General features: G+C 37.5%; 1 protein-coding gene and 1 long non-coding RNA gene across 6 annotated transcripts in view; one reads left to right on the plus strand and one right to left on the minus strand.

Moving 5' to 3' along the window:
* Nucleotides 1–24135, plus strand: part of LOC121736615 (la-related protein 1) — an 81213-nt gene that overhangs the window by 2031 nt on the left and 55047 nt on the right. The window lies entirely within an intron of this gene.
* LOC121736640 lies at nt 3192–23328 on the minus strand. Its single transcript, XR_006037048.1, has 3 exons — nt 23318–23328; nt 9363–9370; nt 3192–3433 (listed from the first exon to the last, which is right to left on the minus strand). It is a non-coding gene; the product is annotated as an uncharacterized LOC121736640 (long non-coding RNA).

Genomic DNA, 24135 nt, shown 5'->3' on the forward strand with positions numbered 1-24135 from the left:
ACGGGTTAAACCAAGACAATGAGAACAAGTGATGAAAGTTATTCCAAATATTGAATTTCTTATTTAAAATTATACGACACATTGCATCCCAACAGCCATTCATTATTAATGGTATTTATCTGTAGCTATCTATGTAGCATCAATATTTCCCTCACATTTTTTAGATTTAAAAGAAATTGCTGTAAAAAAGTATAGTATCTGTGACTAAAACCTTTTTTTTTCTTTTTACGAGCCTATACTATTCCACTGCTGGGCAAAGGCCTCCCCCAAGGTCTTCCATCTGTCTCGTTCCAACGCTAGCCTGGCACCCAGTTCATCTCTCCATCTTTTTCGAGGCCGTCCACGGTGGCGTCGTCCATCCTCTCTCTGTGGTGACCTTTGCCCAATGGTCAGGATGCATGCGGCTGGTATGACCCACCCAGTCCCATTTTAATTTTGCAGCTTCAATGCCGACGTCTTTAACACCTGTTTTGGAGCGCAGCATGCTATTTTTTAATCGGTCAGCTAGTCTTACACCTAACATGCTGCGCTCCATTGCTCTTTGACCAACCTTATACGTGGGAGAGCCATGCTTCGGCACGAATGGGCCGGCTCGACCGGAGAAATACCACGTTCTCACAGAAAACCGGCGTGAAACAGCGCTTGCGCTCTGTTTCGCCGAGTGAGTTAGTTTACCGGAGGCCCAATTCCCTTCCCTTCCCTCCCCTATTACCCTATTCCCTCTTAAAAGGCCGGCAACGCACCTGCAGCTCTTCTGATGCTGCGAGTGTCCATGGGCGACGGAAGTTGCTTTCCATCTTTTTCATAAAAAAAAAAACCTTGGGATTACAGAATACACATGTCGACGAGTCCGCGTTTCAGGGAGATTGGCAAATCTCCCTTCCCTTCCCTCCCCTATTACCCTATTCCCTCTTAAAAGGCCGGCAACGCACCTGCAGCTCTTCTGATGCTGCGAGTGTCCATGGGCGACGGAAGTTGCTTTCCATCTTTTTCATAAAAAAAAAAAAACCTTGGGATTACAGAATACACATGTCGACGAGTCTGCGTTTCAGGGAGATTGGCAAATCTCCCTTCATCAGTGTCTTCATGGACCAGTAACTCTTCCAGGCATTTTCAATTAGACAATTGACTTCCTTTCGCCGCCACTTCTCATATACACTTGTAAATAGTTTAGGAGAGAGCGGGTCCCCTTGTTTGACTCCTTTGAGGACTCGGAATGATGGACCAGTGCTGTTTAGTTTTATATTGGCGGTACTATTGTGGTAGATAATTTTTGATAGATCAATGTATGCTTTTTCTATGTTTTGGTTGTGGAGGGCTTGAAATATTGCTGCTTGTTTAATATTGTCAATAGCGTTTGTGTAATTGACGAAGGCCAAATAAAAGGGTTTAGGGGTTTATTTGGCCTTTGTCGATTAATTTAGGGGAATAAAAGCTTTAATAGTGTAAAATTAAAAATATACATATCTTTTGAAAACAACCTAGCTAGATTGTTTTTCTGTACCTTAAAACTTCGTTACATACAGAAATGTATCTAGAAATACATATAAGCCATTTCTCTCATGTTATAAATGTTATAATTTACAGCCTTTTGAAAAATAATTTGGTCAGCCATTAAGTCTACATTTAGCATATTCAACACTGTATACGAAAATTAAAGGTATATCACATAAATAATACAATTGGGCAGTATCTTTTTTGGGCGCAGATAACCTAAGCTGTAACCTCGGAGCAGCAAACAATAACTATGTTAATCTTTATTAAAATTGAACAATAGTGTCACTAGGGCAGAAGGAAAATATGAATAACATTTTTGTTTGATATTTTAACCCTTAATCGTGGAAAAACGAGACACAATAGAATTCCTATTGTGCCTCGGTCACCGGTGACCATATTTAGCTCAAGAAATTAATAATGTTAAAAAATTTGCTAATATTGCTGCTTTTGCTTTTAAAGTCTGACCATAAAATAATATTATTTTTAAAATTATGCATTGACACAGACATTATTAATATTTTAAATATATAAGCTGTTTCATTTAATTTATATTGTAAACAAAAATTTTAACTGGGCTAGATTTATGTGCAATTGTTTTTCTTTAATTGGTGGTTAATATGTGATAATATTTAAATTTGTTACATTACCTGCCTATATATATAGCTTTGTTTACATTAAAAATTAATTTAATCCAAGTGTAGAAATTTTATTTCATAAAAAAAGGTCTCAACATGAATGAAAACATATCAAAATTCAATTTCCAACCTATACAACTTACGTCATAATATATTATCTTATATAAGTTATAATCCTATGTAACCATTATAAGTAAAGCTAATTATAAAAAGTTACAATAATTATTATTTTAAATGCTTGTTTGTTTATTGTTTATGAGACAGTAACATGTGCGCACATTTTGAGGTTATTGCAAATATAACCTTCTCTTATTGTAAACAATGATCTCTTAAATTGATCTAATATTTATTAATTATTATGCTGTTATATGGAATACTATACATTAGTGGTATTATTAATAGTTTCTTGATTTTAGTACTTATTTAAATATAATAATTATTTAGAAGTTACCATTGTGGTCAAAATACCTTTTTAACTTTTAATATAGGTAAGTACAGTTTTAAATAGCTCATAAATATATCTGAAAATATTTAAAATTTGCCAGGTGGTCTTTGTTATTAATTTTTTTTTCTCATAGATTCCATTTTGCAAATGATTTGGATAATTTAATTTAGAGCTTTGTCATTGAATTTTTGTATTGAAATTGGTAATGTTAGACATTTTATTATTTATTTGTTATGTATTCTTATCCAATATACAATATAATCATCATAATCATAATCATTTGGAGCCATCTTCATATCGAAGTTCGGTAGTCAGGAGGTTGAAATTCTTCCAGTCTTGGGCAAATTTCTCCAAATTAGGGTTAGAATGAACCAGGTGTTGCTCGCCTGGTTCATTATTTGATTTCACAAATCCATTTTCTTTCATATAGTTCAAACTCAATATGGTGTATATATTTTAAATAAGGCTCGACCGAGATGGGTTTTTCGTTCTCGGCCGAGACCGAGACCGAGAATAAAATAATATCTCGGCCGAGACCGAGAGCCGAGAACGAGAATACAAAAAACGTGAATTTTTTTTTTAATACTGTTTGCTTTTTAATACACTACTAATTGTTTAACAAAATTAATTGTTTTAATAATCAAAGTTAAATAACATTATATTATAACATAAAAAAAGCAATTTTTCGGCATTTTCGCCCTTCAAAGAATGTCGTCTCTCGTCATACAATTGTCCAGCTTTGCTAAAAAGTTGTTCACTTGCTACGCTAGTAGGCGGCGCAGATAAAAACTTATTTGCTGCGGGCTTAAGCACCTTATAAGGCGACGAAAACCAATACTCAAAAATATTAGCATTTCTTTGCAGTCTTGGCTCTCTAAGAAAGCTTTCTAGCGCTATTTCGATCACAGAGCTTGAACTGTATTCGTCATTGGTCATTGGCTCGTCTTCCAACTCTATCGAATCATGAGCTGCCCATAAGTTGGATTGACTTGTTGCAGCCATGTTTGACGAGTTAGTTGAAGATGCCCATGTCGTCTCACGAGAATCTGATCCTACATTTTCATTGAGAGTGAGAGTCTCGATAATATGAAGTTTGGCTGAGTTAACTTCGCTTTCAGTTAGATATTTAGTTTTAAACCGTGGATCGATCAGTGTTGCAGTAACTAGTGGCAAACAACTTTTAACAAATGAAAACCGCTGATTAAGTGCATCCAGTAGCTTGCTCTTCATCGTCTCTGCGTGATTTCCAATTTCATTATCATCTTCCTGGTCATTAAAGTACTGAATGTTTTGTGTTGGCGCCAATTTTCCATTCAACATTGCCACCAACGGTATTACCACTGAAACACAGGACGAGTCGGAAGAGATATCCAACGTGGCTTGGTAAAAGCATTGCAAAACGTTCACTATATCTTTCATGAAATTCCATTCATCACTGTTAATTTCTAGTATGCCTCCTTTTTCAATACGGTATAGGTTCAAAGCATTTTTTTGCTCAAGCAGTCGTTCCATCATTAAGTAGGTACTATTCCACCGAGTTTCGACATCTTGAAAAAGCGCATGCTCCGGTAAATTTAAGGTTTTTTGAAAGGTACTTAAATGTCTTCGAGCTTGTTCACTCCTGTGAAAATGGCCGACTACTTTATGACATTTTTTTATCAGCGTTTCAACTTCTGCAACCGAAAAAATGGCATCATGGATCGTCAACTGCAGAGTATGAGCAACACAACCCAACGATGTGAATTCAGCTACTCGAGTGGCGCGGACCATGTTGCGAGCGTTGTCTCGTACAGCCAAGTGAACTTTTTTTGCAATGTTATAAGTTTCGGCAATTTCTTTGAGTTTTTCTGCTATATAATCGCCAGTGTGGTCGTCTTCCAGAACAGTCGCAGCCAGCACCACTTTAAGGCGCTGTTCTTTCCGAACGAAATGGGCAGTAAAACTCAGCAGCGAACAAGTTTTTGTAGGATTTGACCATATATCAGTAGTAAAACTTATCCAATCAGCTTTCATTAACAGAGATACCACTTTGGCTTGAACCTTTTCATATGTTTCAGGCATTAACTGACTGCGAAAGTATTTTTCGGACTTCAATTTGTATCGTTTTGGCCCAGATGGATCAGCGAAATTCAAACGTTTAAATCCTTCACCTGACACTGTAGTATAAGGTTGCATGTCCACAATTATGTAATCCATAATTGCTTTATCAATTCGTTTGACAATCTGATGATCATCAGGCCATTTTGCTGAAGGCGGATGAGATATTAATTGTTCTATAGTAGGTTGATGCTTTTTATCATTATTATCAATATTAAGGCGCACGGGCTTTGAAATAGCCGGTTTCAAACTATTTTCGTGAGCAATTTCAGCCAGTTTATTCTCATAGTGTTCATATTCAGATGAATGATATTTCGACAGGTGCAGTTTCAAACCTTTGATAGTCTGATGTTTGGGCTGAGGACTGCCTAATGACACCGTTTTACTACACGACTTACAAGTAGCCTTTGATGGATGTAATACAATATTTTTTTCATAATATTCCCAAATAGGATTTACTTTAGGCATATTTAGTTTTCATCTGCAACAATACAATATTATACCTTCTTAGTAAACATAAACATTAAACACATTAAATCGAAACAAAACTGAAAAAATAGCACCTGATAAGATTGTTGTTTAAAAAACAAATAAGTCGTTAACTTAGATCAAAACCAATTTTCGATTAATTTTACTAAGAAACGGTACCTAACCTACGTATCGTATTTGATTTTAGCAAAAAGCTTTGCAAGTGCTATAGGTAAGTACCTATTGACAAACAAACCATGTGTTTAGTTATTTTTAATTGTAGGTATTTTATTAATTATAAACCTTACGTATTTTCAGCAAAAAACATACGCATAACGTCACAAAACCCTATCAATCTGTAATATATATTTAATTTACTTATATTTATAAAAACAACTTACCCGCTTTATATTCCACCGCAGAACTATAAGTAATGATCTTGCTTTCACCAAACCAGTGTAATTAATCAATTTACAAGTATCAACAACAAGTAATCACAGCAAGTAGCAACACAACACTTAAAAGAACTTATTTTAATTTACTGTGTTAAAACAAACTTCCACTCATTACTATTGTAAACATAAACAATTACAAATACTGCTCGAATGGGGCGAAAGCGGCCGGCCGCAGTTCGCCAGCCGGGACTTCAACCAATCACAATTCAGCTCTCTCACGCACTTACACCAATCGACTACGCGCTGCGGCGCGTTGCCACGCGCGGTAAAATTTGAATGCCGATCCGAACAATGTTACAATCTCGGTCATGACCGAGAATCTCGGCTATAATTAGCCGAGAACCGAGACAAGTTTCTCGGTTGGATTTGTAGCCGAGAATGCCGAGACCGAGACCGAGACCGAGATCTCGGTCGAGCCTTAATTTTAAATATTAAGCATACATATCTTATATCTTGAAACGAGCAATTCTTGTATATATATATAATTGGAATCTCGGAATCGGCTCCAACAATTTTCATGAAATTTAGTATATAGGGGGTTTCGGGGGCGATAAATCGATCTAGCTAGGAATCATTTTCAGAAAATGTATTTTTATTCGTGTTTTATCGATAATCGATTAACTGAAAAATATGACTCTTCCTGACATCTATTGGTGAATAATAATACTATTTTCTTAGCAACTAATTATTTTAACGACCAGCAGATGGCGTTATTAAGTAACACGAAGTCAATGAGTGTTTGCTATACCGAGCAAAGCTCGGTCATCCAGGTACTATAATATATACAGGACCCAAGGATTTCGAGGTGTATTCTACAAAATTATTGCTATTACATTTTATTTTGTTAGTGTGATCAATATTTATTTATTTATTTATTTCCATACTTATTTCAACCATTACAGGTTTACCCCAATGCGATAGAAACATACAAATAAAAACTTACCACTAAATAATATTCAAAAAATTATTGTACCTTAATTTTAAACTGAACAGTAACTTATTTTATACATAGCAACCAGCTTGTGAGTTCTGAACTCTTAGCACAGCAGAAAACTACATTAATGCAGTGCATCAATTCATTAAGTTACTTACAATATGTATATGATAATATATTGATACTACCGAGTGTAAACATAATAAATTAGTATAAGATTTATACTAAATAATATTATTCTGGGTATGAAAAATAGATGAGGCCAAATCTCTGACCCATCCTTTAAGCAAAAATTTTTATAAAAATTGGTCCAGCCACTTCAGAGAAATTTAATTACTCTATTCTGAAATCGATCAAATTAAATGCACTTGCATCAGTGTACGTTAAGGCCATCCCCCGAGCAAACGACCTTGACCATACATTTGACCCGTTGCCGAGATCGCATAAAAATCCTATTTTTTTTCCTTATCTTAGTTCAAAATTGATCTAAAAAAATTGAAACGGGGATTATGTAGTTAATGAAATTGTCTATATATTTTCGTGTGTTTCAATTAAACATAATTTGTAAATACTAGGGAGATGCTGAAAGTATGCTTCAATCTATATATTAATACGTGAGCCAAAAACTTTGTAACCCTTTTGACGAAAAATGGGGAAACGTAGGTGAATGAAATTTTGCACAGTTATAGTTTATATGGTGAAGGAGTGCATTGAGCTAATATTATAATGTAATTATGATTTTATCATACATTTTTTTAACATGTCTTACACGGCCAGTCTGAGATCAGCTGAGTCCAAGAGACAAGAGTTGAAAAAAATATGAGAAAATCAATATTTTTTTACAAATATAGGTATTCCTAACTCCTAATGTCGTTTAAACTAAGGTCGAATTTAGACCATTGGGCGATCTCTAGTTTTAATAAATTGGTATCATTTGGAAGCTAATATCATGATTCATGAGTATAATAAACAAAAATAGAAAATTTAAAACGGGGAAAGGAATGTTGATATACTGAAGATTATTGCTGTATTTTTATTATAACTTTGTAGCTTTCAAATTATGAGTTTATGTGGCTCTAAATACGGTAAATTACGGAATCTCCGTAGGGGAAGGGTGCTATCTCTTTCTGTCTTGAACTTCTCTTTCACTTCAAAAAATCTTTGCAAAAGAGAAAATATTATAATAATTACTAGTTAATGAATATTAATTAACAATGCATGTTTTGTTTTTGCAAGATAAAATATTATTTTTAATGACTTTCAGTAAGAAACTCTATTTTTGTTCTGTTTTTACTATTTAACACACTCTCAAGGTTGATACTTGATAATTAGCTACTGTATTCGTGAATACTCTTATCGATAATATATTTTCGCTTTTTTACTCTCGCATTATATAACTTTGTCGTTCGCAACATAAAAACTGATAATAATTTATGATAAAATCTCTTCCGTGTATTACATGTTGGCCTTACGGTTTTTAAATTAAAATTTGGAACTCTCACCTGTACCGTCGTTCGTGTTTTGATTTTACCGTCCGCGTCAGGCAATAGAATTTTTTTTTAACTTCGTAGTTGTCGTGCGAGTTAGGTATCCTTGTGCTAAGATTTGGGAGTATAGCATGCGGTTCCGGAGTTATAGCTAAAATTATAACTCTGAACCAATTTAATAGAGCTGGAAATATGTATAACACTGCATCCGCTTTCGTCGAAACCCCCCTGTTTTGGGAGTTCCCAAGTTATCAAGCACTCATGTATCAAGTTATTTTTGAATTTGACATTTATCGTAGCATGTAATTTCCAAGTGTATCATATTAATATCATATTAATAGCTCCCACACCGGTTTCGGTGACGGTGGCCGGTTTCATTGAAACCAGGCCAGCTACGCAGGAGTAATTTTATAGTGCCCAAGTGTGTGCGCAGTACACAGGAACACTTTCTATTCCTTTACTCTCATAACCCAGTGGGACGGCAGATCGACACGACCGGCGAGAGATCAGGCGCAGGACCGACTTTTTACATGCCCATCCGACGCATGGATCATCTTACTTGTCAGACAATCAGGTGATCAGCCTGCATTGTCCTAACCAAACTTGGAAATAACATGTTTCCAACACGGGAATCGAACCCACGACCTCCGAGTCAAGAGCTGCGCTCTGTACCACTAGACCACGGAGGCGTTATCATATTATTATAGCGCAGAGTTCTAATTTCTGTGCTGTAATTCCCGCAATTCCGGAATCCCTGCACGTCAGACTCAGCAAAAGTCCTATTAGGGCCTAGGGGTGGTGAAGGAGCTGTCATAGCTTAAAAATCTGCGATATAAGACCTTAAAATGGTGGGGGGGCCTTTTACCTTAATCATTTTGGCACCTGGCTGTTCCATTTTTAGGAATGACTATTCAGCGGGGGTTCCTGTGTTCCATCATTGATTTCACTTTTATATCAGCTGACCGTTATGCAAGTTGGCAATTGCTAGGATTACGAAACGCACTCTGAATAAATAAATATTTATGAGGGATCGCGGAAAATTATGTTATGAGTATCAGATAGGAATTTGATTATCATGTTGGTACGTATATCCGAGTCACGTCTAATGGTTCGGGGGTTCGATTTCAGGTTTGCTTTGTAGAATAAATAATCCGACTAAAATGTAGAATAAATAATCCGACTAAACAGTCCATACTACCATCCATATCCATACTTCCATACTAATATTATAAATGCGAAAGTGTGTCTGTCTGTCTGTTACCTCTGCACGCCTAAACTGCTAAACCGAATTTGCTGAAATTTGATATGGAGATACTTTGAGTCCCGGGAAAGGACATAGGACACTTTTTATCCTGGGAAAACGTACGGTTCCCGAAAACGAACGAACGGGCGAAAAACGAATTATGGCGCACAGCCCAAACCACTGGAAATTTGGCATGCAAGTAGATGTTATGACGTAAGCATCCGCTAAGAAAGGATTTTAATAAATTCCAACTCTAAGGAGTTCAAATAGGGGATGAAAGTTTGTATTATATAATAATACTTGTTAACGCGAGCGAAGCCGCGGGCAAAAGCTCGTTTAGTATTAAGGGGGGTTTCGGGGGCGATAAATCGATCTAGCTAGGAATCATTTTTAGAAAATGTCATTCTCATCGAATACCGAGCAAAGCTCGGTCAAATAGCTAGCATTATATTATGTATTTAAACCTTTTAATCGGGACTTAACGCGACTTATTCCCTACAGTCCCCTCGTGACCACGGCCGTTGCAACACGGCCGAAACGTCGAGAAAAAGTATGTACTCGTAGTAGCATTACTACTTAAATAAGTCGCGTTAAGTCCCGATTAAAAAGTTTAATTATAATGCAACGCGAAAGTTTAAAATGTTATTATATTATGTATCAGAATATATACAGAAACTTATTGACTATTGTTTACTGTCTATGCTGGTGCTGCGTCAAGCGTGAAAACATTGCGTAATAAATAATCTTATTCAGTTGTAGGAACTCATTCTACGTATTAGCAGTATTAGGAAAAACCGGCCCCCTTTCTGATAGACTTGTAACGTGTTCCAAATCGATGACCTTTTGACATTTGAATCCCGGGGTCACAGCAAAGTGCAGTGCTATTTTTTACCTTCACGCTCGATGGAGGCACTTTTGACTTTAAGACAGGGTCACAAGGTCATATGTAATGGCGGCTCTCGACATAGGCGAACGCGTTGGCCAACGCGTCTGCAGACGCGTTGGCAGTGCGCTTGCAACGGCGTTTGTGAGTAATCCACACATAGGAAGGTCGTTCAGTATGCTTTGGATCGCGCCAATGTGCGGACGGATTCGAAATGGATGTTAAGTCGCTAACAGCTGCAGCTGTATATTTATTCACAGCTTATAATTACTTTGTAAATGTGGACAAGAAAAAGTTTTTAAAGGTTATTCTCGAAATAAATAAATAAAAGGCGAGAAAACGTAACAAACAAAAAAATAAACTCACTTTTAAATAATATTTTATAATATTAAAATAATATAAGTAATTATTTTATTACCTACTTATTATTTATTTAATTATTACATATAAAAATTATTACATATTATTATAATTATCATAACTATAACTCCGGGCGAACTGATCGCGCGGCCTATGTGTGGATGGAGCACGAAGCTTGCGACAAATGTCCTTTGATCTTTGCCGACATTTCCGACCCGCGCGGCAAGCTCGCAGACGCGTCGGCCAATGTCTAAATACCTACGGCCAACGCGCGAACGCCCGTTCTACACATTGGGCCAACGCGTCTGCAGACGCGTTGGCCAACGCGTTCGCCTATGTCGAGAGCCGCCATAATGCGTATGCCATAACTTTAACCTCAATTAAATTTTCAATTTTCATACAAAACTCTGCTTTGATTACAATTTGAAGACGTGAGTAGTATCTAACAATTTGAAAATTGTCATTGTTTTGCATAAATGGAGGCTTTAGGACCGGGAAAATCATTAAGGTTGGGTTGCACCAGTGGCGTGGTTAAAGTTAAGGTTAAAGTTATGGTTATAGATAAGGCTAAATTTAGCTTTAACTTTAACCTTAACTTTATTGGCAAGATTGGCAGATGACAGCTGGTCCAACGAGGTTATAAATGAACTTGGGCGGGGGCGCTGCTGGTAAAAGAGAACTGTCAAAAATTGCGTTTTTGTATGATGGCAGCGTTAGAACTCCTTTTTTCGTCACGTGCATATTTTAAAACCTTTTTTTTTAATGAAATAAGGGGGCAAACGAGCAAACGGGTCACCTGATGGAAAGCAACTTCCGTCGCCCATGGACACTCGCAGCATCGGAAGAGCTGCAGGTGCGTTGCCGGCCTTTTAAGGGGTAATAGGGGAGGGTAGGGAAGGGAATAGGGGAGGGTACGGAAGGGAATAGGGGAGGGTACGGAAGGAAATAGGGGAGGGTAGGGAAAGGAAAAGGGTAGGGGATTGGGCCTCCGGTAAACTCACTCACTCGGCGAAACACAGCGGAAGCGCTGTTTCACGCCGGTTTTCTGTGAGGACGTGGTATTTCTCCGGTCGAGCCGGCCCATTCGTGCCGAAGCACGGCTCTCCCACGTCAATCCTTGTCGAGCTCTATGGTTATGGTTCAATATGGCGTCTTGATGGCGTCCATTTTTTACTTTAACCAAAGATTTGACATTTTGCATTGTAGTTAAAGTTACAGTTATAGCTAAAGTTAGTTGGTGCAACCCAACCTTAATGATTGAAATTAAAAAAAATGTGGATTTTATGTTTAGTCAGATCACAGATGTATTAGCCACATGATGAGGTAGATAAGTTACAAGGTCTGTTTAAATTATGAGGAAAAAAATTTGTATTATTATACAGTATCAAAAACAAATTAGTATTGTTAAATGTTAGATATATACCTACCTATCCTCTTCATCATTTTCCGTCTTCAATTTATTAGCTTCGATGTACACAACCCAGAACTGAACAGAACACCCTTACTCGGGCAAGCATTTTCATAAACAAACATCAAAATCGGATCAGTGGTTTGTGAAGAGGTCACAGACAGTCACACTTCCGCATTTTGTATCTCGATCGCGGGAATCGCAGATACAATAGATTTTCAATTGTTGAGCAGCCTCTACACGTTGGCCGTGTTTGCCGAACAGAACAGGATGGCGCTATACTAAAAAAAGAGATTGAATTATTTGCGTCTTTCTTTCTGGTATAGCGCCGTCCCCTTCTGTTCGGCAAACACGGCCAACGTGTAGAGGCTGCTTTATGCGACAGCCGGATGTCGCTTGGGGATTGATGGGTTAAAAATTGCAAATACAAGATTTTTCCAGAAATCGAGAGTAAACTTTTCTAAACCGTTCGTAATTACTTTTCCTCTATGTTTCATAGTTTGATCCTTATCTCTTTGTCGTAAGGGGTCCGGGTACCTCGGTGGAAGCGTCACCTTGAAGGTCGCGGGAAGTAGGTCAAGTTCGTGATCGATACGTGAGGGGAAGCGGGGGGATGGGATAGACGTAAACAGTAAAAACACCCGCTTTGTTGTGGATATCCAGAAATCAGAATCCACATTCCACATGCTTGATAAACAAATAGTTGACGCCCGCAACTCGTTATCTCGTGGGAACCGTGCATTTTTCCGGTATAAAATGTATCCTTCCCGGGCTCTATCTTTGTACCAAAATCGGTTCAGCGGTTTAGGCGTGAAGAGGTGAACAAACTCTTCAGCTTTATAATATTGGTAAATATTTGCGTAAAAATACGTTAATGTAAACTGTAAAACCTGGGTATGATTTATTACTACGATCATAAAGTTAATATACCTAGCGGAATAGAGCAACAATCTCGAGCTGTCAAACGAAACCGAAATTGGTTTCATCTGTGTGTAAAAATATGTGTACGTATATACTTACACAAGCATGATTGAACATGATTTCTCTGAGATTAAATTGTCAACGTGCGGCACGTGCCGACTGGACGTCAAAAAAAGAGTGCTGCTGTCATAGGGTTGCCATCCGTCCGGATTTCCCCGGATTTGTCCTAGTTTGAAGGGCGTCCGGGGTGCGTCTGGCCGGTTTTTTGAAAAGCGTCCGGTTGAAATCCAAACAATTTTGATGAGAGAAATTTAACTTTTAAGTCATGCTGCTAAACGAAAGATAAAAACTCGCTAAGCATACACACGGTTTTTTGCACAGACTTTTGTAATAGCAAACATTGGCAAGACGTTATCGTAAATACTGTTTAAGAGGTGTCCGGGGAAATAACCACATTTCGGCCAAATGTCCGGGAATTTTGTCGTGCCTGACCGGCGAAAGGAATTTGGGTGATGGCAACCCTATGCTGTCATATATCACACGTCTCTTTTTACCACGCAGTGTTACTGATAGTGACGTCTCTCTTGCTCAGGCCTTTGTTTCTCTATTCCGCTAGGTATATTATCTTTATGAGTACGATCAAACTTAAGCTTATATTCATTATTTTAAAAAAGAAGGTGCTGTTGATAAGAACTGATAGAAGTTTTGTACGGAGCAGTATAGTCGGATTTACATAATACAACTGACATAAGCCTTCGTTTTGGCTGCATTCCAGTAGAGTAGTTAAAATCATGTTTGATGATTGTAATGTAACATTGATACTATAGTAGAAACTACGATTGTAGTAGTAAAATGTATGTTGTTTGAACAATTTTGAAATTATCTAAACCTTTATTATTTCCCTCCAAATATAAACCTCTCCTGGGCTTCCACGCACATTTCAAGACTCAAATAAGCCAAATCGGTTCCGCGGTTCTTTCCGAGTTTAAGCGAGACTAACAAAATTTAAAATTAATTTTTATGTCTAAAGGTAGTGAAATTTTAAATGGGCAACCAAAATGATGTTCTGAACCATATTTTTAACCGACTTCCAAAAAACGAGGAGGTTATATATTCGGCTGTGGATATATATATATATATATATATATATATATATATATATATATATATATATTTTGTATGTTCGACCACTACTCCGCCGTTTGTGAACCGATTTTCAAAATTTTTGTTTTGTTATATTAGGTTTCACTCCAATTTGGTCCCATTTTCACAAAAGTGGTGATCTGATGATGGGATCCATGAGTAATCGAGGGAACTCCTCAAAATTTATATGGAAACATATGGTGATTTTGGTTTTATGAGAAGCATCCTAAGCATATGCTACCAAAACGCAAGATTTTGCACCAAGATATACTATGGTTCCGAAGATACTAAGAGAACTCCGGATTCCTTATAGATACAAGTTTGGGGGTTTAGGTGTTGTTTTAAGAACTGAAAGCATATGCTACTATGCTAATGGGGGGGGGGGGGGGGGGCGGCAAAACAAAAACAAACACAATCCAGAAAGTCCAAAAGTAGGTTAGGTTAGGTTGGAACTTATACCACAACACCCAGAAACGGAGCCCCGCATAGCGGGGCTCCGTCGACTTTCTTTTGTAGTAGTTTGTCAAATAAATTGGGGTAGGTTTGTAAACATTTACCAAGATTAAGATAATACTAGCTGTTTGACCGAGCTTTGCTCGGTATTCAATAAAACACGAATGAAATAACATTTTTTTAAAATGATTCCTAGCTAGATCGATTTATCGCCCCCGAAACCCCCTATATACTAAATTTCATGAAAATCGTTGGAGCCTGTGGCGGTACCCACAATTCGCCTAACATTCCTGCATTTTTCTGAGCGCGTCGGTATATATACGACAGCTGAAATGTATCACGTGGGCTTAGGCCTGACCGAGCATAGCTGAATCTTTAGTTCTCTGACAGAATATTTGAAACTTTTGGAACTGGCACCGACTTCAAAATGATGAAGATTGAGTACAGAAATAGTTGAGGTTTAGCCGAATTCGGAAAAAGCCACTATTAGATAGGAAAAATTATTAAATACTTTTTAGTTAATATTATAATTTTTGTTAAAAATAATTGGTCAATCAATCAGGTGATCAGCCTGCATTGTCCTATACTATGAACCAAACTTCTCACGTGATTTAGATTATTCCAGTAGCAATCCAGCCCTGGATTGGATAACTGCATTGGAATATTATGTAAACCGGTCAAGTTACACATTGGATTGTTTTATCCAGCCTTACTAAGGCTGGCTCTTTAAACTTTGTAAAATTTTGCATATTAGTGCAAAATTATTTATGCAATTAAAAAGACACCAAAAAATTATATTTCTAAATATAAAATTCAGGAAAGGTTAGATTTTTTAAGTTTTTAGGGTTCCGTACCCAAAGGGTAAAAACCGGACCCTATTACTGAGACTTCGATGTGTGTCCGTCTGTCCGTCTGTCTCCAGGCTGTAACTCAAGAACGGTAATAGCTAGAGAGTTGAAATTTTCACAGATTATGTATTTCTATTGCCGCTACAACAACAAATACTAAAAACAAAATAAATTAAATATTTAAGGGGGGTTCCCTGCTCCCATACAAGAAACATGATTTTTCAAACATTTGCTCGGTATCAATGATGGCAATAGGTAGGCACTTGAAATTTTCACAAAAGCCTTAATTATATGTGTGCTTTAATAATTAATAATAATATTCAAATAAACTAAAATTTTAAGCGGGGCTCCCATACAAAAAACACAATTTTTGGCCTATTTTTGCTCTATAACGGTACGGAACCCTTCGTGCGCGAGTCCGACTCGCACTTGGCCAATTTTTTTATTGTTATCTCATGTACATTTTCTTTAAAATATGAAACACTTTACTAAAATACAACACTTTCCTCAAGTTTGCCATATACGATTACTTTCCAGAAATGATTCCCAGCAACACTATAAATTGATGCAATAATACAGACTGTTTTTGTGGTTTTTTTACCTTCTTCCCCGTTAACTTTTTTCTCCCATGGTTTAGAGATTTTACGTCATACAATAAAATCTTCAGCTTTTCAAGCCCTTTCATTTGACATAATATTATGTATGGGTGTGCTATAGCTTGGGTACGGCTTCCATACAAAAATGCCCCTTGTTCTTTGAAACTTATAATTTAATTTTTTATTTGAGGTCGAATTTCGACCATTTGGCGATCTCTAATGTATAGAAATCAGTCAATCATTAAATAAAGATGTCCTCCAAAACGTTTAAGGAAACTTTCTTGTAGAGTAGTTTAGAAATCTGACTTAACTGTGCGAATTATATGGCGATTGATTTAAACAAATATGAATCTTATCGCTTATCATTACGACACAAGATAAGCTTATCACATGTGATCATAATTCATAACCTAACTGTCAACGTGGTGCTCTGTCAGCTCTCAGTTGTCACCGGTGTTGCCATTTGTGTTGCAAAATATTGCCAGAAATGCATAACTTTTTTGCTTCAAATGCAATAATTTTTGCCAAATTTTGAGTGCAATTATTATTATATTTTTCGTAATAATATTGTGAGGTGCATTTCTTATGTTGATATCTTTGCTAACGATAACTTTTGGTGCAGAATTGATGAAAACATTTAGATTTTAGAAGATATGTCAGACAGGCAGATAGACAGACAGCAGCACACTGTAGTATGTTTTTTTTTATGAAATAAGGGGGCAAACGAGCAAACGGGTCACCTGATGGAAAGCAACTTCCGTCGCCCATGGACTCGCAACTAGGGAATGCAAATCTCGCGAGATTGGGGCTCAAGCGAGATCCCGCGAGTTTATGAATACAATAGCGTGAGATCTCGCCAGTTTCGAGATCTCGCGAGATTAGCAGTTTGGTGGGGTTTTTTTGCAAAAAATCACAATATTTGAATAAATTACGAAAAAAAGTAATAAATATTATAAGTTTTATAAGATTAATATGCATTTTCACGATTTTTTTCAATAGAATTTTATGCATCAAACATTGTTTGATGAATCTGTCTATAATTTTAAGTAGTAAACTTTGACATACGTATCTACTATCTATCAACAACGTTTTATCGTGGGCCGGCGTCCACGATAACGTGACGTCCAGAATTATAAAAGCGCACTATCAAACACAAATCTTTTAGTAATAAAATAGTTATTTTATAACTAACAAAACAACGAGAAGTCAATATTCAGGACCTAGTTGAGAATCACAGTGCACACTGCACAGTTGGGTAGGCCAGCTCATCTTGGTTTTGACTCCGTGATCGCAACTCCGTCCGTGTCAGTCGGCGCTTCAAATAAGACGTTTTTATGCTCAAGTGCAATCTCGTGAAACTCGCGAGATCTCGCCTTTTTTTCGTCCGAGATCAATCTCGCTAAAAAAGGCCAAGATCTCGCGAGAACGAGATTGCATTCCCTACTCGCAACATCAGAAGATCTGCTTGTGCGTTGCCGGCCTTTTAAGAGGGAAACGAAAGTGAAACACAGCGCAAACGCTATTTCGCGTCGGTTTTCTGTTAGCCCATGGTATTTCTCCGCTCCAACCGGCCCATTCGTGCCGAAGCATGGCTCTACCACGTTTCTGTATATGTATTTATAACCTTACAAAATGGATGCCGTAGCACAAAAATGTGCTTATTTAACTTTGAATATGGATCAACTATACGCTTCTTGGTTCCTGTAGACTTCATATAACAACGAATAATTATTATACAAAGAGGAAATTCGCCACATAGATCGCCACTTCATTAGCGCAGTGGTGTCGAGATGCGTTCCCATACCCAGGGGGTCGCAAGTTCGTATCCACCTAGTAGTACCACTTAAAATCCTTGTTAGTGCTTACATAGTACTATTCACTTAGTTAAGTACTTAGTAAAGTAATTAGGACTTAATTAAGTCTAGACTTGCCCGCAATTTAGGCCTCTTATCTCTACTCAATAGAGATGCTGGGTTACGCATTGCGGGTATATTAACTTCCTTCGATATACCGAAGTCGTGTGTTTCATACGACCCAATGTTGGGGGAAGACATTTGCTCAATGGAAGTGTTGATCAAGTAATGAACATAGTAATTTTTTTATCATACTAATATTCTAAATGCGAAGGGCTGTCTTATTATTATTTTTTTTAAAAGTGATGTCTGTCTGTTACCTCTCCACGCTGAACCCCTGAACTGATTTTGCTGAAATTTGGTATGGAGAAACATTGAGTCTAGGGAAAGGACAGAGGATACTTTTTATTTTATTAGGAAAATGTACGGCTTCCGTGCGATAAACAAATTTTGGCAATAACGGACTTCGCGGCCTTTGCGGGCGTCATCCGATTAGGAATATTTTTCCGTTTTTCCTTTTGGTGGCATTTTTAGGGTTCCGTACCCTATTCATGAGACTTCGATGTCTGTCTGTCCGTGTGTCTGTCTCTAAGTTGTATCTCAAGAACCGCTGTAGCTAGAGTTCTGAATTTTACACAGATTATGTATATCTGTTGCCGCTATAACAACAAATACTAAAAACAAAATAAAATTAATAATTAAAGGGGCTCCCATACAACAAACGTGATTTTTTTTAATATTAAAGAATAATAATAAAAATAAAAGATTAAGGGGGCTCCCATACAAAAAACACAATTTTTGGCCTATTTTTGCTCTATAACGGTACGGAACCCTTCGTGCGCGAGTCCAACTCGCACTTGGCCGATTATTGATTTACTTTCCTTTAGATAGTACCTACTTATTACAGTGTTTTTATTGTGGTATTTTTATCCAAATCATAAAAATGATATCTTCACAAGTAAGTTTGAATACTGATACAGATGCTCGCAAAAACTTCCTTTTTTTTTAAAATAAAGATGTTCATTATCATATTATTATTATTTATTAGCATTTAGAATTACTATTGCTACCGTACGGAAGTAAAATGGTGTATAAAAACTAAAATCATTTTCTTATTTTGGGATGAATTATAAAGCAGGTAGATGTTTTCCAGAACTTCATTTCTCTCAAATTCGTAGCGCGCGGGAACCGGACATTTTTCCGCAACAAAAGTTATCCTATAATCTACAATGTATATGGTACGGCTATCCCATCTCTCAAAGTATAATTGGTGGATAGCCTATTCGTCACTTATCAGGAGGTGGTGAAACAGGCCCTTAGTACGGAAACTTTATCAGCCACTAGTGCAGTCCGCAGTTACAGAGTATAGACATCTTAAATCCGGCTGAGGCTGAGGCTATTGAGAAGATTAGGTATCATTTAGTGCTCATTCACAGACGCGTCTAGAGTCTAGATCGATCCCGGTGACCTATTTGATCTTGACTAGCACATTGCGTATTATATTATGGTATTAATTCAAGAAAAAATAAACTGAAAAAATATCACGTATTGTGCAATATTTTTGACCGTCTACGGTTAATATTGAGCATTTGAGCCTTTCAATCGTATTGTTAATATTGTGCAATAATAAGAGCTCGCATCTGTAATATTTTAATGAAGAGTTTGACAGATACTGTTAGGGACCTAAAATTTTAATTTAACTAGAGATCGCCCAATGGTCGAAATTCGACCTTAGTTTCAACGACATTAGGACTAATACCTATATTTTGTAAAAAATATTGACTTTATCATATTTTTTTCAACTCTTGTCCCTGGGACTCAGCTGATCTCAGACTGGCCGTGTAAGCATTGTCTAATAGTATCTAAGATTCAATAAAAAAAACTATAATCCATTTTCAATTTGTCACCTTGTTGTCAACACACTTCAACCATAAATAAAAGAGTGTAATTCGTATGTATAGGCTTGTCAATCAAAAATCTGTCATTTTTCCTAGTGTGTGTAATGTTTTATTTGTTAAAAAATGTATGATTTAAAAAGCATAATTTCAAAATAATATTAGCTCGATGCACTCCCTCACCATATAAACTATAACTGTGCAAAATTTCATTCACCTACCCATTTTTCGTCAAAAGGGATAAGTACAAAGTTTTTGGCTCACGTATTAATATATAGATTACAGTTTAGTAATAAATATTCGTGTCTGAGTGCGGCAGCCGGCATTAGGTATATACTATATGTATAGCACAATAGACATAACGACCAGTAGTTCGACTGCAAAGAGACGGACAGGTTTCAATATCTGTCAAATTCGTCGGGTTTCACTAGGACTATGAACGGAATGTGCCTCGCACTGGCTGATATAATTTATTTTTAAATATTTAAAATAAAGATTTCAAAATTGGATTCTGACAATTTTAATCACATGTGCCAAAACATAAACAACAATACGACCAAAGAGGAACACGTCCAGCGAATATGTCATATTTTTAAATTCGTAGGTAACAAGTTAACAACCCTAGCGACGATTTTCGTCATAATACGTCAAATTTAAAAATTTCAACATCAGTTCTAAGTCGGCATATGATAGAGATCATTCTGTCTACTCTGTGTATAGTGTTTTTTTTTTATGAAATAAGGGGGCAAACGAGCAAACGGGTCACCTGATGGAAAGCAACTTCCGTCGCCCATGGACACTCACAGCATCAGAAGAGCTGCAGGTGCGTTGCCGGCCTTTTAAGAGGGAATAGGGTAATAGGGGAAGGTAGGGATGGAAAGGGAACGGAATAAGCGAGGGTAGGGAAGGGAATAGGGTAGGGGATTGGGCCTCCGGTAAACTCACTCACTCGGCGAAACACAGCGCAAGCGCTGTTTCACGCCGGTTTTCTGTGAGGACGTGGTATTTCTCCAGTCGAGCCGGCCCATTCGTGCCGAAGCATGGCTCTCCCACGTCTGACGAGTTTGTGTTTGTAATCTTTCGTATCGTTTGTTGCGACTAGATGTTGCTAGCAACTTCGTCTTGCAGTTTATCACACGGACATCACTATAAAAAATCATCGAAATGCGTTCAGTGGTTTAAGCATAGAGATTTCACAGACACTTTTGCAATACTAGTTTTCTTTCTAGTTGTAGTAAGTAAGTGGTAGCTAATTTATCCATGTACTTAATTTTAACTTAATTTTGACATTAAATATTAAGTTTCTAAACTCGTCAGTACTTAAATTAGTTTTAATTAATTTTAATGAAACCTCTCTCACGCCGTGTTATTTCTACTTCTCACGCCGTCTTATAAACCACTCCAAGTAGCCAAGTCGATCTCGTAAACATTGTAAAGTGCATTGTCATGTGGCAGGCATCACGCCAAGTTAGCAAAGGATCAAGGAACTTATTTGTCATCCCGCCATCTTGGATTAGGTAAACAAACCTTTGAGTGTTTTTATGTTTATAGTGGTCATCTGAATTTGGAATACGCAAAGATCGGAGTAGAGGGCGCTGCTAGCACAAGTAGCAACTAGCATAATCCGACCAAAATCCGACATAGTGCACTCGTCATATCAGAATATTGACAGAAACGTTGTCAAACACCGAAAAAAAAACTTTCTATAGACTATGCTGGTGCAGCTGCAGCTGCCGTCTAGCGTATAAACATTGCTGTAATATCTTCTGATATAAACGAATATGCCCCTCTACATGTAAGTAATCGCATATCTTTTGTCCATCTGTGCGAACGTGGTCATATTAGTCATTAGAATGGTGCTACCACAATAGACATAACTACCAGTACTACGACTGCTAAGAGACGGACGTGTATTAATACCTGTCACTTCTTTCGGGTTTCGCCAGGATAAGTTAAGGGCTGGCGCGCTGGCTGATATAATTTATTTTTAAAATGAAGATTTTGAAATTGAATTCTGAAAGTTTTCTTTGCATGTGCCAAAATATAAACAACAACTAAATTTGTAGGTAACGACCCTAGCGACGACTTTTGTTGTCATTATACGTCAAACTTAAAAATTTCAACCTCAGTCGGTATACTCTATAATTCTGTCTACTCTGGTGCTACCATGCTCATTGCCCGTATTTTCACAGAGTTGTTAGTTGTGACATATATGACCTTGACTCGGTAGCCATATAGTTTAATTAAAGTAATGCCTTTTAATGCGTGACCTACATTTGTGTGAAATTGTTTTATTAATATTACATAGGGTTTGTTTACAATCCCCGTACGAATCGGATAGTAACTTGATGCGCGGTTATTGGTGAAGGCTGAGAGCCAGTCCACAGTCCACACGTCGCGTTGCGTCAACGTTGCGTCGACGCAGCGCTGCCGTTGCGTTGTTTTACATACAAATAACCAAGGTGTTCACACGGCGCGCTGCGTCGTCGCAAGACGGACAGTAGCCCCCGAGACGAAGCGGGAGGGGGTGTTGACGTTAACACTGCTTCGAAATAACGCTGCGGTCACAAGGGCGCTGCGTCGTCGCAGCCTGCGATGACGCAGCGCCCTTGTGACCGGCTATGCGTCAAACCATAGTAGTCAAACGGCAGCGCTGCGTCGACGCAACGCTGACGTTGCGTTGTTTTACATACAAATAAGTAATAACCAAGGTGTTCACTGTTCACCTTGTGCGTGTTGTCGGACAACACGCAACGGGGGCTGCTGTCCGTTATGTGTGCGTTGCGACGACGCAGCGCGCCGTGTGACTCCTGGTTATTTGTATGTAAAACAACGCAACAGCAGCGCTGCGTCAACGCAACGCGCCGTGTGGCTGGCTCTTAACCGATTCAATGCGGCGCACCTTTTTGAAGACTTCCAGTCGTGGCGGCATACAATTTTCCCGTGACACGTGAGCCGTGTCATACGCCATAGAAGTAGATGACACGGCTACCGTGTCATCCGCCACGTCCAAAAAGCTTTATGGTTTTTTTTGGTTTTTACGCTTGTATTAACTTAATTTATTTAGTTGAGCCCAAACCATTATTGTTGACGATAGGCTACGTTGTTTTGAGTTGATTTCGAGTAGTTTTACTAAGTGTAAACCTGAAAATGGCAGGTAAGCGATTTTTTTTTCAGATGTTGCAAACCTTTTGTAGGTTTCAAAGTTAGAAAAATGAGTACCTACATATATTAAATAGATCTGGGTTTCCAAAGTAAATAATACGTTCGTAGATAAATTTAAAGAAGTGCGTTGTTAAGTTTTTTAACCGACTTCCAAAAAAGAGGAGGTGTATTCAACGATTACTCCGCCGTTTGTGAACCGATTTTCAAAATTTTTCTTTTGTTGTATGGGGTATTTGTTCCGATTGATTCGGTTCCGAGTTGGTACCATGTTCACAAAAGTGGTGATCTGATGATGGGAACCATGAGGAATCCAGGGGACTTCATGAAAAACAAATGGGAACATATGGTTATTTTGGTTTTATGGGATGTGTTTTGATCATATTATGCTACCAAAAAGTAAAATTTTGCACCATGGTATACCACGGTCCCGAAGGTGCTGAAAAGAACTCCTGAATCCTTATAGATACGTGTTTGGGAGTTTCGCTGTTGTTTAAAATACCAAAATCATAAGTTACTATAGATGCTGATTACATTAATCATCATCATCAACACTACACCATGCATCATCAAATTATGACCCTGTTATTAGTACTTTTCATAGTCTTATAGATCGAGACTGATGTTTTTGATCATTATTCTGTAGTTTGTCTAATAATTTTAATATTATTTTGTTATTTTAAAGAATAATACTATTAGTCGAATTTGATGTTTTGGCTATCAAGGTGTATTGGTGACAATTATGTTAATAAAAAACGCCAAATCTGTGTAGAAAACCTCTTAACTAAAAAGAGTAAAATTATTATTTTTAAACAAAAAAATTAAAACCGACTTCCAAGGTAAAAACAATAATAATTTTCTAAACTGAACTAAAAAGTATTAAATAATAATTCTTATTCTGTACTCAGTATTTCTGTTCTCAATCTTCATAATTTTGAAGTCAGTACCAGTCCTATAAGTTGCAGTTACATTATTCTGTCATAGACCTGGCGATTAGGTTAGCTGGCGGCTAGTTAGCCGGCGGGCGACCGAATTTTGGTGATCAGAAATTTCGGATAGTGTATGGTACAGCACCTACTTTTTTCAATTCACAGAATATTCAGAGAGGAAGCCTATAAGCTTGTTTTACGTAGAAAAATTAGACGGTTTTGTTCGGAGTAGAACCTTCTAAAGTGTAATTTGAGGGAGATACAATCGCTTTTAAAATGACACGGCTCACGTGTCATACGCCACACGTTAAAAACCCATAAGACGCGGCTGCCGTATAATCCGCAATGAATGCACCTTTTAAAAAAGGTTGACGGCCCCTACTTTTTAGGGTTCCGTACCTCGAAAGGAAAAAACGGAACCCT

The sequence above is a fragment of the Aricia agestis genome, chromosome 19, assembly GCF_905147365.1.
Source record: "Aricia agestis chromosome 19, ilAriAges1.1, whole genome shotgun sequence".
NCBI lineage: Eukaryota > Metazoa > Arthropoda > Insecta > Lepidoptera > Lycaenidae > Aricia > Aricia agestis.